General features: G+C 35.3%; 1 protein-coding gene and 1 long non-coding RNA gene across 2 annotated transcripts in view; one reads left to right on the top strand and one right to left on the bottom strand.

The window, feature by feature from the left end:
- Positions 1-1,590, top strand: LOC127879864 (uncharacterized). Its single transcript, XR_008049308.1, has 3 exons — positions 1-107; positions 324-1,144; positions 1,538-1,590. It is a non-coding gene; the product is annotated as an uncharacterized LOC127879864 (long non-coding RNA).
- Positions 1,591-14,219: 12,629 nt separating this feature from the next.
- LOC127879857 (uncharacterized) overlaps positions 14,220-15,177 on the bottom strand; it is a 60,428-nt gene continuing 59,470 nt past the window's right edge. Inside the window, exon 26 of the mRNA XM_052426929.1 lies at positions 14,220-14,988. The gene's annotated coding sequence lies outside the window, so the exon portion shown is untranslated. The remainder of the gene's footprint in view (positions 14,989-15,177) is intronic.

Below are 15,177 nucleotides of genomic sequence, written 5' to 3'. Positions count from 1 at the left end.
CTATGGAGACAAAGCGAGCTGGTGCTCCACATTGTCACTTAGCGGTTGCTATAGTAACGCAGGCCAGTGTTGTCAGTCATGTCCGGGTAGGGCGTTGAGTATTCCCAGTAAGTACACATTTTTGTCACACAAACCTTTGGTCATTTTTACCGAAATGAGATTTTTAGCACATAATGAAATAAATGTATCATAATAACGTTAAAAATTAATATATGAAGAATATATTCAAACCGGATATTATACTAATTATACAATATTCAGTTATTAATTAAAATAGTATTAGTGATCGAATTTCATCACTTGAAAACGCAATATCATTGTAGATTGCCCTTATGGGGACCGAGCATCAGGATGCGATGTAACATTATGCCCCTCATATACCGAGAACACAAGAACTGTGAGCTGCTGTCTGACATGCGCACATGCTACCACTACAACTACAACAGCTGCTACAACTACTACAACTGCAGCTTATACCACTACAAATGCTGTTCCTACCACTTCAACTGCTGCTCCTACCACTACAACTGCTGCTCCTACCACTTCAACTGCTGCTCCTACCACTACAACTTCAGCTCCCACCACTACAACAGCCGCTCTAACAAGTACAAATGATGCGCCAACTACTTCCACAGCTGCTCCTACCACTACAACTGCTGCCCTCAAAACAACAACCGAAGCTCCTACCACTACAAGCGCTGCTCCTTCCACTACGCTTGCTGATCTTACCTTTTCAACTGCAACTGTTGCCACTACAACTGCAACGTCTACCCATAAAACAGCTGCTCCTATAACTACAACTGTGATTTTTTCAGCTGCAAATGCTACCACTTCAACCACAACTGCTTCAATTTCCAATGCATCTCCTACTACAACCACTATTACTGTTGCTCCTACCACTAAATTGGTAGCTTTTTCATCAAAAAATGCAGCTCCAGCCACAACAACTCCAGTTTCAACCACCACAAAAGTAGCTTATACAACATCAAAATCCGCGCCAACTACCGCTACTAGCACAACTGAAGTGTTCAGTACCCGCATCACTGTGATTATAATGCGATTTCCACTTCATCTCGTCAACATCGACTTCGGATATCCATTTTCCATTTCATACAGAAACCTGATTATTGACCTAAGATATCAGGTCTGCAACACAAGAATTGTGTATTTTCAAACATAAAATTCTCGCGTAATACACTACATGGCAGCATTGGCGCTGTATTACTTTGGATTGTCTATGATTTTGTTGTTTTTGCCTCATTAACGATTAAGTATAGCCGTTCTCACGCCCAGAGCTATGAATATTTATTTTCAGCAAATTTAGAATCAGTATTTAATTCATATTATATCTAAACATATCGCAGTAAATGTTGACGATTTAACGTATTTTCGTGAAACGGTCATAACTTTAATTCTTTTTTTTTCCAAGTTTACAAAATACACTTGTATTGCTAATCAATTGCTAGTACTAAATATTATTCAATCTATACTTACATGTAATCTCATATAGTTATACTAACATACATTTATGTTGCAGTTGTTGATTGTTTACCAGAATACAATGAGGCGACGAGTAAGAGACATAGTCATAATTGACATGCGGTATGGCAACTTTTTTTCTCAAACGTTTCAGTTAAACTGAATTTAACTTGCAGATTAAAAACTCCAGCTTTTCGAGATATATTTTGAAATAACGAATTGAAAGCAGTTATTTTCTAAACAGCTTTCCTCTAGCTTTTCAAAATATATTTTTAAATTACGTATTGAAAGCAGTTATTTTGTAAACATAGTTCAAAGGGGAAGTGTTAAGATATACTCCTAAATTGATTATTCTACTGACGGTTTCATGAGTGATGAAACTTGCTAATACCTTATGCATTTTTAAAGGCGCGGAAGCCTGGTAGTGACGTACGAGGTGGTTTACGATGACACACCGGAATCAGCGACGGAATTTACCGATGCTAATCTTAGCCTCGTATCTGGCAACCAAAATGTTACTATATTGAACGAGACGGTGTCTGCAACTTCCGTTCAAGTGAAAGACGCTATTGGTAAAACAGTTTCTTGAGTTTCATCTAAAACATTACTAGTACTAAAGAAAATAATTTGTTTTGGTTATCATAGCATGAAATCACGGATATATGTGTTGTAGGCTGCGTCAAGTTTTGTAATGATTGCATTTGGCATTAAATTTCCTTGTTCTCTAAGTTTTATATCATGTCGCAGAGGAGACCACGTGTATCCCATGGTCATTTGGAAAAATCTATATTGCAAATTTTGCAACTTGCGTAAACCCCATTATAACAAGTTATAAAAATGCTTCCTCGTTCCCATAATTGCATATGTTTATCTACAGTATGTTTGTGCAGACAGTCTGTTTTGATGGTCATGTAAATAAGAGTCTCGAAAAAGAATATTTTTAATATTTTAGTAACCAAGGAGACATTGAGTGAAAACGTGTGTCCTCTATTCGATGCCACCAGAGGCTGTGGACAAGGTTCCCATTGTGAGAATCAGGCAGGGAAACCAGTATGTGTGTAAGTGATGTTTTGTATATTATTTTTGAATACAATTTGTACAAAATAGTCATGTTTTATAATGCGCCCCACATTATATGATGGAATAGTTAAAATATTTGTTTCTGCTAAATAGTGGTTTGTATAGGAGCATCGTCATGTAAATATGCGTCATTTATACAGTCTAGTTAGGAGAATTAGCGGACAGTGTAACTCCCCACTAGACTTCGTGGATGCGCAGAAGCTGGTCTAGAGCTTTGTATAAGACACAGTTTCGCATGACTCGACTCATAAGGGGAACAATAAAAAATTACAACTTGAGTATTCACTGGTTCAGAAATTGTGAACGCACAAGTTTTATTTAACATATGTTTCGATGTGTACTTTGTTATTGTTTCACTTTGGTTTTTTAATTACTTGTAATACGTAGAGAATAACAGGTAACTGTTCTATCGGTGTGCTATAAATCAGGTACGGCTAAAAAAAAGGACCGTGAATTTGCCGAACCGTTATTTTATTCGTGCTTAGCCTGATATATAACAAACCGATATGCAGTAAAATGTGTTACTGTTAATCATATCTCTACGAATTTATTGTTCAAGGAACCACTTACAGAGATCGCTATGACGCTGTATTTTTAAGGGTAAATGATGATGTTTGACATGTTAAGTCATGAACACTTGCTCTTATTATTTGTAAAATATGGCTTTTTCTGTTATGTTGTGTTTTTGTGTCTAAAATATATTACATCTCGGTATCAAATTGTTTGTTTTGTTGAATCTGACTATATTTTTCAAATATTCTGATAATATGGTTGATTCCGAGGAATATGCCTACCTCAAAACATTGACTGCTATAAAACGTGTTTACATCATAATTTGTTATATCGTGCACATTTAAAAAAGACATATGTACATTTGTTATGTACTTAATTTGTTTCAGTAATGAAAGATTAAAAGTTGACTCAGTTCAGTTCACAATCTTACATTAAAGATGAACCAATAGTTATTCGTTATTTTGTGTTGCATTTCAGACGAGATGAAACAAAAGGTAAGATCGTTAGCGAATCTTATTAAAGACCAATTTAATTGTGACAATTCTTAAACAAATATTTTCATCAATATGTTAAGTTTTAATGATTGAGAAAATACTGTTTTAATTTGTAATTTAGTAAACGGTGGCTTTCACTTTGTTTTAGTCAAAATGTTGTTTTATGCAAATGCATGGAAATACATGTATGTAAATGCTACATGTAAAATATTGTTTTTCACTTGTCTATTTTCCTGATCTGTGTTTTTGCAGTTGGTACTATCGTCATTATATTTGCTGCTGTTTGCAGTGCGGTTGTACTGTTTATCCTGATCATGATTATGTTCGTCTGCATCACTGCGTCGTCACAATTGAACAAGGTGAACGTTATACATTTTAAAACATAAAAGCGAAATTGAGATTGCACTCTCGTGTTCTATTTATAAAAGTTGTTGGGCAAGCACACACTCCACGAAATGATAGAATATGTAAATTGTGTACCCTTATAAAATTTAAGATGAGTAACAGTTTGTACTAATATGTATTATATATCAGTTTTGGAACTACACCTATACCAAATATGAACAAAAATAGTATATTACCATTTTTACAATCATTGAATTAAACTAACAAAAAATCTATATTGATAGGTCTTGCACATTTCTGTCTGAATGCATTAAAACTGAGATCCGATATTGCATATATTTATCAGAGAATGTCCCCCTCGTCTCAAAGTTTGTATTGAGTATATTAAAGCCAACAGCATAGTTTCTTTTAATAAATACCTGATTTCACATATTCACTTAAATAAGCTGAAACAAAACGGGCCTTCTTTTACATTATACATTTTTACGAAAAATCTAATATTTGTAAAAATTTCATTCAAAAAATGTTTGTATGTTTTACTTTTACTTTTTCTTGTTCTGTTTTTCAATTATTTTGTTATTTTGACTCATATGTATTTTTTTTTAATTATTGTATTATTGTTTTTGAAGAAAGGCCGCGTTTAGTCACAAATATATGTTTTTGTTTCTTTCTTTAAAAGACTGACTATCATTTCGTTTTCTCTAGATCGATCTATTAAGGCAAGAATGGTTGAGCTGCAAGCATGCGACTCTTGGTTTTTAACATCATTAAGTATACACAATTCCGAGAATAACATGATTCAGTGTAAACCTTAAATACATAAATAAATAAATACGTAAATAAATAACAGAACACATTCATATATACATTTCTTAATCAAATGCTGGTGTCCATGCCTCGCTCTCACAGTAGCACCCTTGTTTACAGCCTAGGCTGATCTCAAATAGATTCACATGCAGTTTTGAAAATCACAACATGTGTATGCGAGCGTTTTTTTAATTGAATAGATGTTGTTGTGTATGTTCGTATAACTTACTATATGATACAATTTATCAGATCAGTAATACAGCTTAATATATCAATTAAATAAGAGATTTCTGACAGATTCACCAACGATGTTTATATATTAAAGGGACCTTTTCACGTTTTGGTAAATTGACAAAATTAAATAAAATTGTTTCAGATGCGCAAATTATCGTTGTAGTTATGTTATTTGCAAGACAACAGTAAAACTGAACATTTACCATGGTCAAAAATATAAATTATACAGTCGCGCTAGGAGTTCCGAATCAGTTACGATATTTACATCACCGAAGGTTATAATTTAAAGTTTTACAAAGCAAACTTTATGTTTTTAGAAGGTCACATTTTTTACTAATTTCGACTTCCGAATGCATTTCATGTTCGCCTTGGTAATAACGCGTTGGAATTAATAATTACCCGCTCATCTGAATGGTATTTTTAAACCATACGAAGGTGTTCCGAATCACATGACTCATTGGCCAATCGTTTGCAAGATGCATTCTGTGTGAAGGTCAGGGACCGTCTCAAAACATTATTTGACTGTCAAACATCTGTCAAAAGGCAGTTCACTTGATTTCACTTGATTTCTGTTGTGCATTAAAGTGATGAAATGAAACAAGCAATAGAAACAACGATTTCAATGTTTTCAATGTTTTAATCTCGACAATAAGATGAGAACTAATCAATCACAGATCATTTTTGTAAAAAAGGTCCCCCACCCCTCCCCAAAAAAAGAAACAATAAAATGAAGAAAAATAAATCAACATATATAAACAAATTTACAATTACACTGACTAGTTTTGAATGTTTCTTGAAATAAGACCCTGCATTTATGTACATTCTCCAAACAAAAATTAAATATAATATCAATCTTTGTTTGAAATTTAGTGAAGTTACGTTATGACCATATTAATAAAATGAACAACTGCAACACAAATTACAGTGAAGCAAAATAAGGGGAATAATACTGTTAAATTGAGACCACTAACCAAATACATCACAGCCGATACCTTTGACATAAAACATGTACACGAAAACATTTGCAAAGTATTTTCAAAAATTAATTAACAACCAATAGCAGATGCATCATAAATGTATACATTTTAAACTTTAGATACATTTGAAACAGAAACTGCAATAACTTTGCATGCATAAATGTGTTTGAACACAAACAAAGCAATAACTTTGCTTAAATATGGATAACTACACGTGTTAATAAACTAATGGAAAACATAATAAATTAACAAAAAGAACGTACTGAACATATTAAGAAACACAAACCAATGACTAGCACAATGTCACATTTCCAATACTGACATTACATTGTCAGCCTCCATTTTTGAAATGAAATCTCTCAAATCCTTCACAATCTCAATGTAAGAGTGTGTAGGCTTTAAAAAGTATCTGCATGGCAAAACAACACTACCCGTAATGTCTTGTTGCTCTGGCCATGGTTATGTAGTTGGTACTGGTTCACCACATGTCTCAGCATACACATTTCCACCAGCATCTAAAACATTCCTTTCAATAGGTGCCAACTCTCACGGCACATGACCAACAGGCAAACCGGCAATGTCAGTCAGATGGAGCCGTCGTTAATCATCGGTTAACATACCATGCAACTCTGCATCAAAACAGATCGGCTCTGGAACCCGAACCAAACAAGCACAGTTGTCATGTATGTTTAAGTGCTCTCTGACCACCAAACGTTTTTTTGGGTGGGTTTGTCACTGGTAGCCTGGTTTTGTACACATGATAACCCTTAATCACATAGTTCTGCGGACATATTAAGTTTGATGAATTCAGGTCACTGTCTTTGGAACACTGAGCACTGGATTCAGTGCTTCTGTGTGATACCTGAAAAGTACACAAGAACCTGTTGTTTAGAGGCATTATCATCAGTATGGTGATAGAAGATTTGTTAAGATTATTAAACAAGTAAAAGGTAAATAGTGCTCCTTTAAAGTGTGTGTGTGTGTAATTCAGAAGTTTATTAACAGGTCATTGCGGAGTCTCAACGACTACATTATATGAAAACCTGCGCATGTCATATTTCAGGGAAAAATATTTCATTTTAAAATGGTTTATGGGCATTTTTTACTGTTGAATTGAGCTTAAAAGAATTAACAGGTGAAAAGAGTTAGTAAAAATGTGGTTACTGATAAATTATCTGCAACTCATCTTGCTACCAGTTGTTTATAAAAAATATATTTTATATTCGATATTTTACATGACTCACCCAGTCCTCTAAGCCGAAATGATCCGTAAAACAAAATTGAGTCTTTGTGTCGTATAAACGAATCTGCACTCAAACTAAATTTAGGTTCACATCGTACATGCATGATCAGTTGTCAAGCGAAAGTACGGTTGATAATCAAATGCATTATTTTTCTCTTTCCGGGATATTGTTTTAGTATGTTGATGCTGCATTAACAAATATAAGTGTATATGAAGTGAAAACACCAAAATTAAACAACGGTTGAAATAGACACCTATAAACTGTTAGATGCCCATAGTATCAATTTAAGCCAAAGTATTAAAATTTACCTCGGCTGCCTGGGTATTCGCAAACGAAATACTTTTTATAAAAAAACAACAGTTCCCGGTGGCCAATGAGACCTTTATTTGCACTGCTAGACAATTTAAAGATAATTCATGTCTGGTTGCCCTGAAAAGTACAAGGTTTCTTTGCAAAGGGAGTGCTGAAAATTAAAAACAAGCGAATTCGTTGAATTGATATTCCCCGCCAAATTTCAAAATTGGGACGGACGGACGGACGGACGGACTGACGGACAACGCCAGTTCTATATCCCACCACCTTAAGCGGGAGGGGGAAGTAATTAGTCTAAATGTACAAGAAATTAAGAATGGTTGGTAAACATGGGCCCAACATGTGTGCATAATTAGTATTTGGGAAAATCAAAAACTTAAAACATAACATTTTATGCATATATTTTTGATAAATGAAATGTATTAATGCACAAACAAGTTTCATTGAAATGCACGAAAGCAGTTCCACAAATGCTTCTTGTCACACAAGTTTTCTGGACGGACGGAAAACGTCAAAACAATCTCATCCAGATAAAAGGACGGATGGACAACGCCAAAACAATATCCTCCTCCAGATAAAATTATGAGAGAGGAAGGACAGACAAGTCAGCGACTATATGCTCGCCCTTGTTGGAGCACAAAATATCTAACCTGTAATTACAAAGATGTATACATAATTCTGGAAATATTGCTGGTCAGTTTAGGGGTTTAGCGAACGACCTTACATGAAGCATTTGTGTTACCTTCACCCTTCATGTGAATGGTATGGCCTTATATGAAGTATATTGTGTGACGTTCACCTTAACCCTAGACATGAACCTTGACCTTAACCTTAGACATGAATCTTACATATGACACACAGCAAGGAAGAAGATGGAGAAGAATTATGGAAGGTTATTACATAATCCACTGATGCATAGGAAAATAATGGCTAAATAATAAATATTTCTACAAATGTGTGACCTTAAAAATGTGACCTTGACTTTGCACTGCCTGATAACTTGAGAACAATTAAATAAGGACATTTTGAAAATCCATTTTAGTATGGAAGAATCCTTACCAAGTAAGGCATATTTAATCAAAATGTGTGATTTTGCCCTTTGTGTGTGACTTTGACCATGACCCTAGCAACCTGGAACTTATATTTGACACTCAGGAAGATAATGGAGAACAATTGTGGATAGTTATTAAAGAATCCATTGATGCATAGTAAAGGAATGACTAAATAGTAAAAACTGAAAAATTCTTCAAATTTGTGACCTTTGACCTCAATGTGTGACCTTGATCTTAGCCCCTAGGATTATAGGTGTTGTATGTGAAGCACCCCAAGATAATTGAGTACAAGTATGGCAAGTGTCGTAACTCTGGCGCATGTGTTAATGGAGATAAAGCTCTAAGCTTATATAAGAAAGCTTTTTTTTCAACATACAAAGGGCCATGACCTAAGCCCCTACAGTTTTGGGTGTTGAATGTGAAGCATCCCCAGATGACTGAGAACAACTATGGCAAGTGTCATGGCTCTGCCTCAAGTGTTAATGGAGATAAAGCTCTAAGCTTATATTAAAAAGCATTTTTTCAAGATACAAAGGGCAATGACTCCGTTATTAACAGATGGTGAACAATGCCATTTGGCGTGCATCATCCTCTTATACATATATATACTCATACCAAGTTTCAATGAAATCCGCCAAATCACTTCCAAAATATGGCACCGGACACAAAAGTGCCGGACGTAAGGACGGACAACCCCCAAAAAATATCCCTTTGCCAATGGCGGGAGATAAAAAGACCTCTCAGCTCCTCGCGCGCTGTGCCGCTATAATGGCCTCTCTAGACGCCACAAGCCGTCGATCCGAACCTAAGAACGGTTTCGAAAGCACGTTGATCGTACTGCATACCGCCGTCACCGACACTTCCGTTATCTTCATAGCCCCCCCCCCCCCCCCCCCCCCGCGCGTTGAAATTCTATATAACTGCCTAAGGTCCGCCTCGTCCCTCCTCTACGCTGTCACCCCCGCTGCTCCACCCCCGCTGCTTCCGTCCCTCTTCCAGAGATGTAGTGAAACCACTATCCACCTAGGGACTATTACCATTCCGGTTGGCGATCCTTCCAAGTTCTGGGAGTCAGCGAAGTCAGCGGGAGAGGACGTCCGGGTCTAAGGATGACGGTTCTCGCTTGATTAACGCAGCAGCCCGCTGAAGATCTCCTATCTGACCCTCCTCAGACGATTACGTGAAACCACTATCCATTTGGCGATTCTTCGAAGTTTTTAGAAAATATTTTGCGGTTGACTCCCGCCCCGGACGCGACGTGCACGCTCCAGCTGCTAACCGAGCTCATTTAAACTAGGGAATTCCGTTACATGTGTAGGGTTACCTTGATTGTTTTTACAATCGCCCTTTTCTGTTACATTTTGAATTTAATTCGCAAGCTGACAGGTTCAATCGTCCATTGGCGATTTTGTTGATCGGAAACGCTAAAATATAATATCCTGACTTTGAAATAAAGTCAGAAAAATACGTTTTAAATAATTAGATTAAACAAAAAGATTTAAATTGTTGTTGTTTCTTGTCACTTGCTAGTCGCATATTCACCGCATGAAATGTGTGTTACTAATTGCACGTGCATTCAAACCACACGTAAATGTTCATAAATAAAAATTATACTACGGGAGATCACATTATTTTTGTCCTCACATGGATTACTGTTTATTTATTTTTCACCATCAAAATATATGGAATTCTAAAATTTGAATAGCACGCAGTTTTCTTTCAACACATTCAAAACATATTTTCAGAGCCTAGTCATGCAAAAATGGGTCTTATGGCGCGTTGGCTAGCGTAGCTAAGCCCTGTCTGCGCAGATGCAAAGACTGGTCAGGAGCTGCGCTGTCCGCTATAAATCACGCATGGTTGCGTGGTTTCATTGGGTATCTCCTGACCTACTGCGAGATGCGCAAGCTGGACCATAGCTACATGAACTGTGATTTACTTATCATTATGAAACAATTATGAAATGGAATTTGTTTGCATATTAAAATAAAGCATTTTTCTTTTAATATTTTTTTTTTGCTTTACGCAATGAAATATTGGTGTCATTGACCACTTAGTAAAATATTATTGGATTTGTTTGTTTTTCTTCCGTTGATCTGATAAAACATAGGCTGTTATTAAGGTTGGTAGCTAATAGCCTCAACTTCGCACGTGTATGTGGATATATTCAGAGAGCATTTAAAAGTCCTGCCGTGTCTTCGCGAATGCATCTTTTGGCTTACCTGCCCCTGTTACCTTTAAAGATAACTGTGCTTCAGCACTTTCAATTAAATTTAAGAATTGAATAGCATTTTTCTGCATTTCGTCGGTGTATGAACTGTCGGGAAAATTACGCCTAATTTGCATAAACGCCGACGGCGTTTATGCATAAATTAGTTGTATTTTTCCCGACAGTTCATACACCGATGAAATGCAGAAAAATGCTATTCAATTCTTATAATTACAACACAAAATGATCTGAAAGCTTAAATTAAATGGTGGTAAAGGTAATAAAAACCTTTTAATCTAGCGTATGAATCTATTTTCAGTTTCGATTTCATCTACGTCAAACGGGTATATCGTGGAAGTTCGCGCAAAAGAATATAACGTCATTCGCTACTGACCAATAAAAAAACAACGCCATTAAGTTTCGCGCAAAGCATAACGTAATTTTGGCAACTTGTATATGACCAGAAAGTAGCGCCATGAATGAATTATAAATAAATAAATAAATGTTTAAATTTGCAAACGAAATGGGTTCATAGGAAAATGAAAAACCGGTCACGTGAAAAAAGTATCCAATCAGAATGCAGCATTTATATGAATGTGACAGTAGTTGTAATTATTGATTAACAAATACCCATAAGCAATGTTTAGTATTATAAATATCACTTTTATATCTAATAACATGGGGGATTTCGGTACCCGATCGGCGTCAGAAAGCGTGAAAATCCCAGTAATAAAGCGCTATTCGTATCAAATACGTGTGGGGAAAAATGTTTCGTAAGTATTTTCGTAAATAAAATGAGTAAATACCAGTGAAGAGGTGTTTAGTATTACTAATACCACCATTACACGTAGTAACAGGTTAGATTTCGGTAAGCGCGCAAGCGTTTGGGAGCGTGTTTTAAGCAACGAAATACCCGTTATACATAGCTTATGTTCTTTATAAAATTATATTTTTTGCATTTGCATAATAAATTAATAACACAAACCCTTTTTACCAGTGTTACACGGGGTGACAAAAGTCCATAAAATCCTTCCGAATATCGCGTAATCTATAGGCAATCTATAGTCAAAGAAGCCACGTTGGTGCTAGCTTGTCTAGGTTTTCTAACCGCTAAGCCACGTGACTAAGTGGGCGGAGCGATCATCGTCTTGGCGTGATGTCCATAATAACGTAACACGCAGTGGATTATTTTCTTTAATGCATTATGCTGGTCACGTGGAGAAAGAATTCGCGGAGCGGAAGAGTATACTTTACACAACATGTATGGCCTATTTAGTTACGTCAAGTGTACCTCCGCGAACTATTTCTCGGCACTGATTGCTTTTAATCCTCGATTTTTTTAGTGATTTGGTAAACAGTAGTGGTCTTCATACCAATTTTCAGAACACCACTCGTAACCTTAGTTGTTCGTGCAAACAACTAAAAACAAGAAACTTGAACTGTTGGGAAGTTCAGTCAAATTGCTTATTCAATATTTATAAATAAACTTATTTATACATCGTTCACCAGATGAACATCCGTTACGAGAGCGTCATTGGTTCCGGTTACCTCATCTCGTTGCGGTACGCCGGTATATATATGACAATGGAAGGTTGGGTTTTACCACTTTACTTATTTAATATATTTCGCGCAAACGTTTAATTGCGTTATTGTATTTTGCTACCAAATTGTCTTACCCAGTTGTAACCTTTGTAAATATCCAATATAAATTTTAGGACATTTTCTGCCCGTAGGCCCGAATTAATAAATGTAAGTGTCTAAGTTGTTACAAAATATGTTAACTGAAAATATAGAAAAAATAACCCATTTATGCCTAGTGGACTCTGCCATCCTTCTAAATTGGATCAATTTATTTCCATAATTAGGGATGTATGGTATATTTATTTCTGTACTTGAGTTGCGACACCTTAAGGGTTTCGCGGGATGGAATAAGTGGGGAGATCAAATCAAATCGAAAAAAACCGATCATTATAAAAAAATGGTACGGAAAAATTTAGATACGAAAAAAATTTTGGTACGATCAAATGGGTTCGAAAAATATTTGGGTACGAATAAATTTGGATACGAAAGAAAATTGGGTACGAAAAAAATGTGGGTAGGAAAAAAACAATTTTTGGGTACGAAAACAAATTAGAGTACGAAAAAATACGATAAAATAAGGGTACGAAAAAATATTTGGGTACGAAAACAATGGATAAATATATAAAATTTGGGTACGAAAAAAATTAGATACGAAAAAAAATGGGTACGAAAAAATGGGGGAAAAATTGGGGTGTGAAAAAATTTGGGTACGAAAAACATTTGGGTACCAAAAAAATTGGTACGAAAAAAAAATGGGTACGAAAAAATGGGTACGAAAAAAAGAAAAAAATTGGGTTCGAACAAAATTGGGTACGAAAATCCTTTGGGTACGATAAAAATGGGTACGAAAAAAAATTCGGGTACGAACAAATTTTGGTACGAAAAACATTTGGGTACGAAAAAAATGGGTAGGAAATTTTTTTGGGGGTACGAACAAATTTGGGTACGAAAAACATTTGGGTACGAAAAAAATGGGTACGAAAAAATTATTTGGGTACGAAAAAAATTGGGTACGAAATCAATTTGTGTATGAAAAAAATTGAGTACGAAAAAGATTAATTGGGTACGAAAAAACATTTGGGTACGAAAAAAAATTGGGTACGAAAAAAATGGGTACGAAAAAAAAGTTTGGGTACGAAAAAACATTTGGGTACGAAAAACATTTGGGTACGATAAAAATGGGTACGAAAAAAAATTCGGTACGAAAAATGTGGGTACGAAAAAAAATTGGGTACGAAAAAAATGGATACGAAAAAAATTTGGGTACGAAAAAATATGAGAACGAAATATTTTGGGTACAAAATAAATTAATTAAAATCAAATTTGAATTGTCTAGCGCGTGAATTGTCTCCTGGGGTTGAATTGCCTTTGGGTTGCTATTAACGCTACATGTACTTCCGGCCAAGCCACGTGTTTATAGCGATTGCGCAATAAAATACACCACTTTCGGGATTTAATCAAAAACTGGATTTTCCCTAACATAACGAATATGTTATGTTGGGCCAGTTTTCAACACTCTCAAATCGCTGCTATACGCTGGAGCTTATATCGAATTTTAGTCGCCATTATCATTCGTTCAATTGAACGTCAGCAAATGATGACGTCAATATATCACTCATTCCATATTTAGAATATTTCTTACAGAAATTCTTTTAAGCAAACAGCGCAGACCCTGATGAGACGCCGCATGATGCGGCGTCTCATCTGGGTCTACGCTGTTTGCCAAGCCCTTTTTCTAGACGCTAGGCATAAATGGATTAAGGCTTCTATTCATTTTCCTGTTTTAGCCGATTTACATCAAAGATCTATCATAAAGCATGTTTATTAATAGCTATTTCTGTAGATTCCCGAGAAATGTTATTAGAAGATAAATCGGCTAAGAAAGCACCAACTATTATGTATAGTGCTTTAATAGTGCATTCTTGCTGATTATAAATTTTCCGGCAAACAAAGCAATAAGTGTCAACAGTCAAATAAAAAACATACATGACAATATTTTCAATGTAGCAGATATGTTCATGTGAAACAAATACAAAATCTTCAGCGCTGAGCGTCGTTGCAGAACTTTGAGTAACTTTAACTATATGTCTAAACATAACTTTTTTTATAAAGATCTTTCTTGAGATTCTCTGAGTATGTATGTATGTATGTACAACAGTGCAAAAATAAATGGTGGAGTAATATTGGTATGATTACAATACAACAAATTCAATAGATAAAGACGTATAAGAACAATATAAGAATAATACGCAGGAGCATGTCAGTAAAAAAGAACGTGCTAAACACGTGTTGTTTTGAATTTAAAGTACATTGTCTAATTTATGTTGGATAGGAATTAATCCATACTACATGTACATAACTTACCACCCTTTACAAACAACATAAATAATATTATAACTCGATTTCATTTTTAAAGTAACACTATTTGTATGACGATTGATATAAATGTCATTTTATTCAACTTAATCTCCGTTTAAACATAGTATTTTGTAATTGTCGATGCCTTGGATTTTTGTCTGTTCCATATCAATACGAGTTTTCAATAATTAAGTTCGACACAGCTGAACAGTGCATATTAATTGTCATTTCATGCATAATTATAATGGTTGTAACACGATACTTGTCCATCATCGAGCAAAAACTGAACACATGTTGGTATTTCTGAAAATAAAATCGAGCATGCATAAATATCGGATGAATGAGAAAGGTGTATCAAATTAATAATTCAATTTACAAAACCATTTTACCAAAAAACTTCAGTTGAAATTTTTACATTCGTGCACCATATATCAGCTTTTGCTTTGCCTTTGGCATGAGCCGTCATTACGCAATCGTGTACCTTAAAGCGGC

Source organism: Dreissena polymorpha, chromosome 4, assembly GCF_020536995.1.
Source record: "Dreissena polymorpha isolate Duluth1 chromosome 4, UMN_Dpol_1.0, whole genome shotgun sequence".
Lineage (NCBI taxonomy): Eukaryota > Metazoa > Mollusca > Bivalvia > Myida > Dreissenidae > Dreissena > Dreissena polymorpha.
The sequence above is the reverse complement of the archived record's forward strand: the minus strand, read 5'-3'. Positions and strand labels throughout refer to the sequence as shown.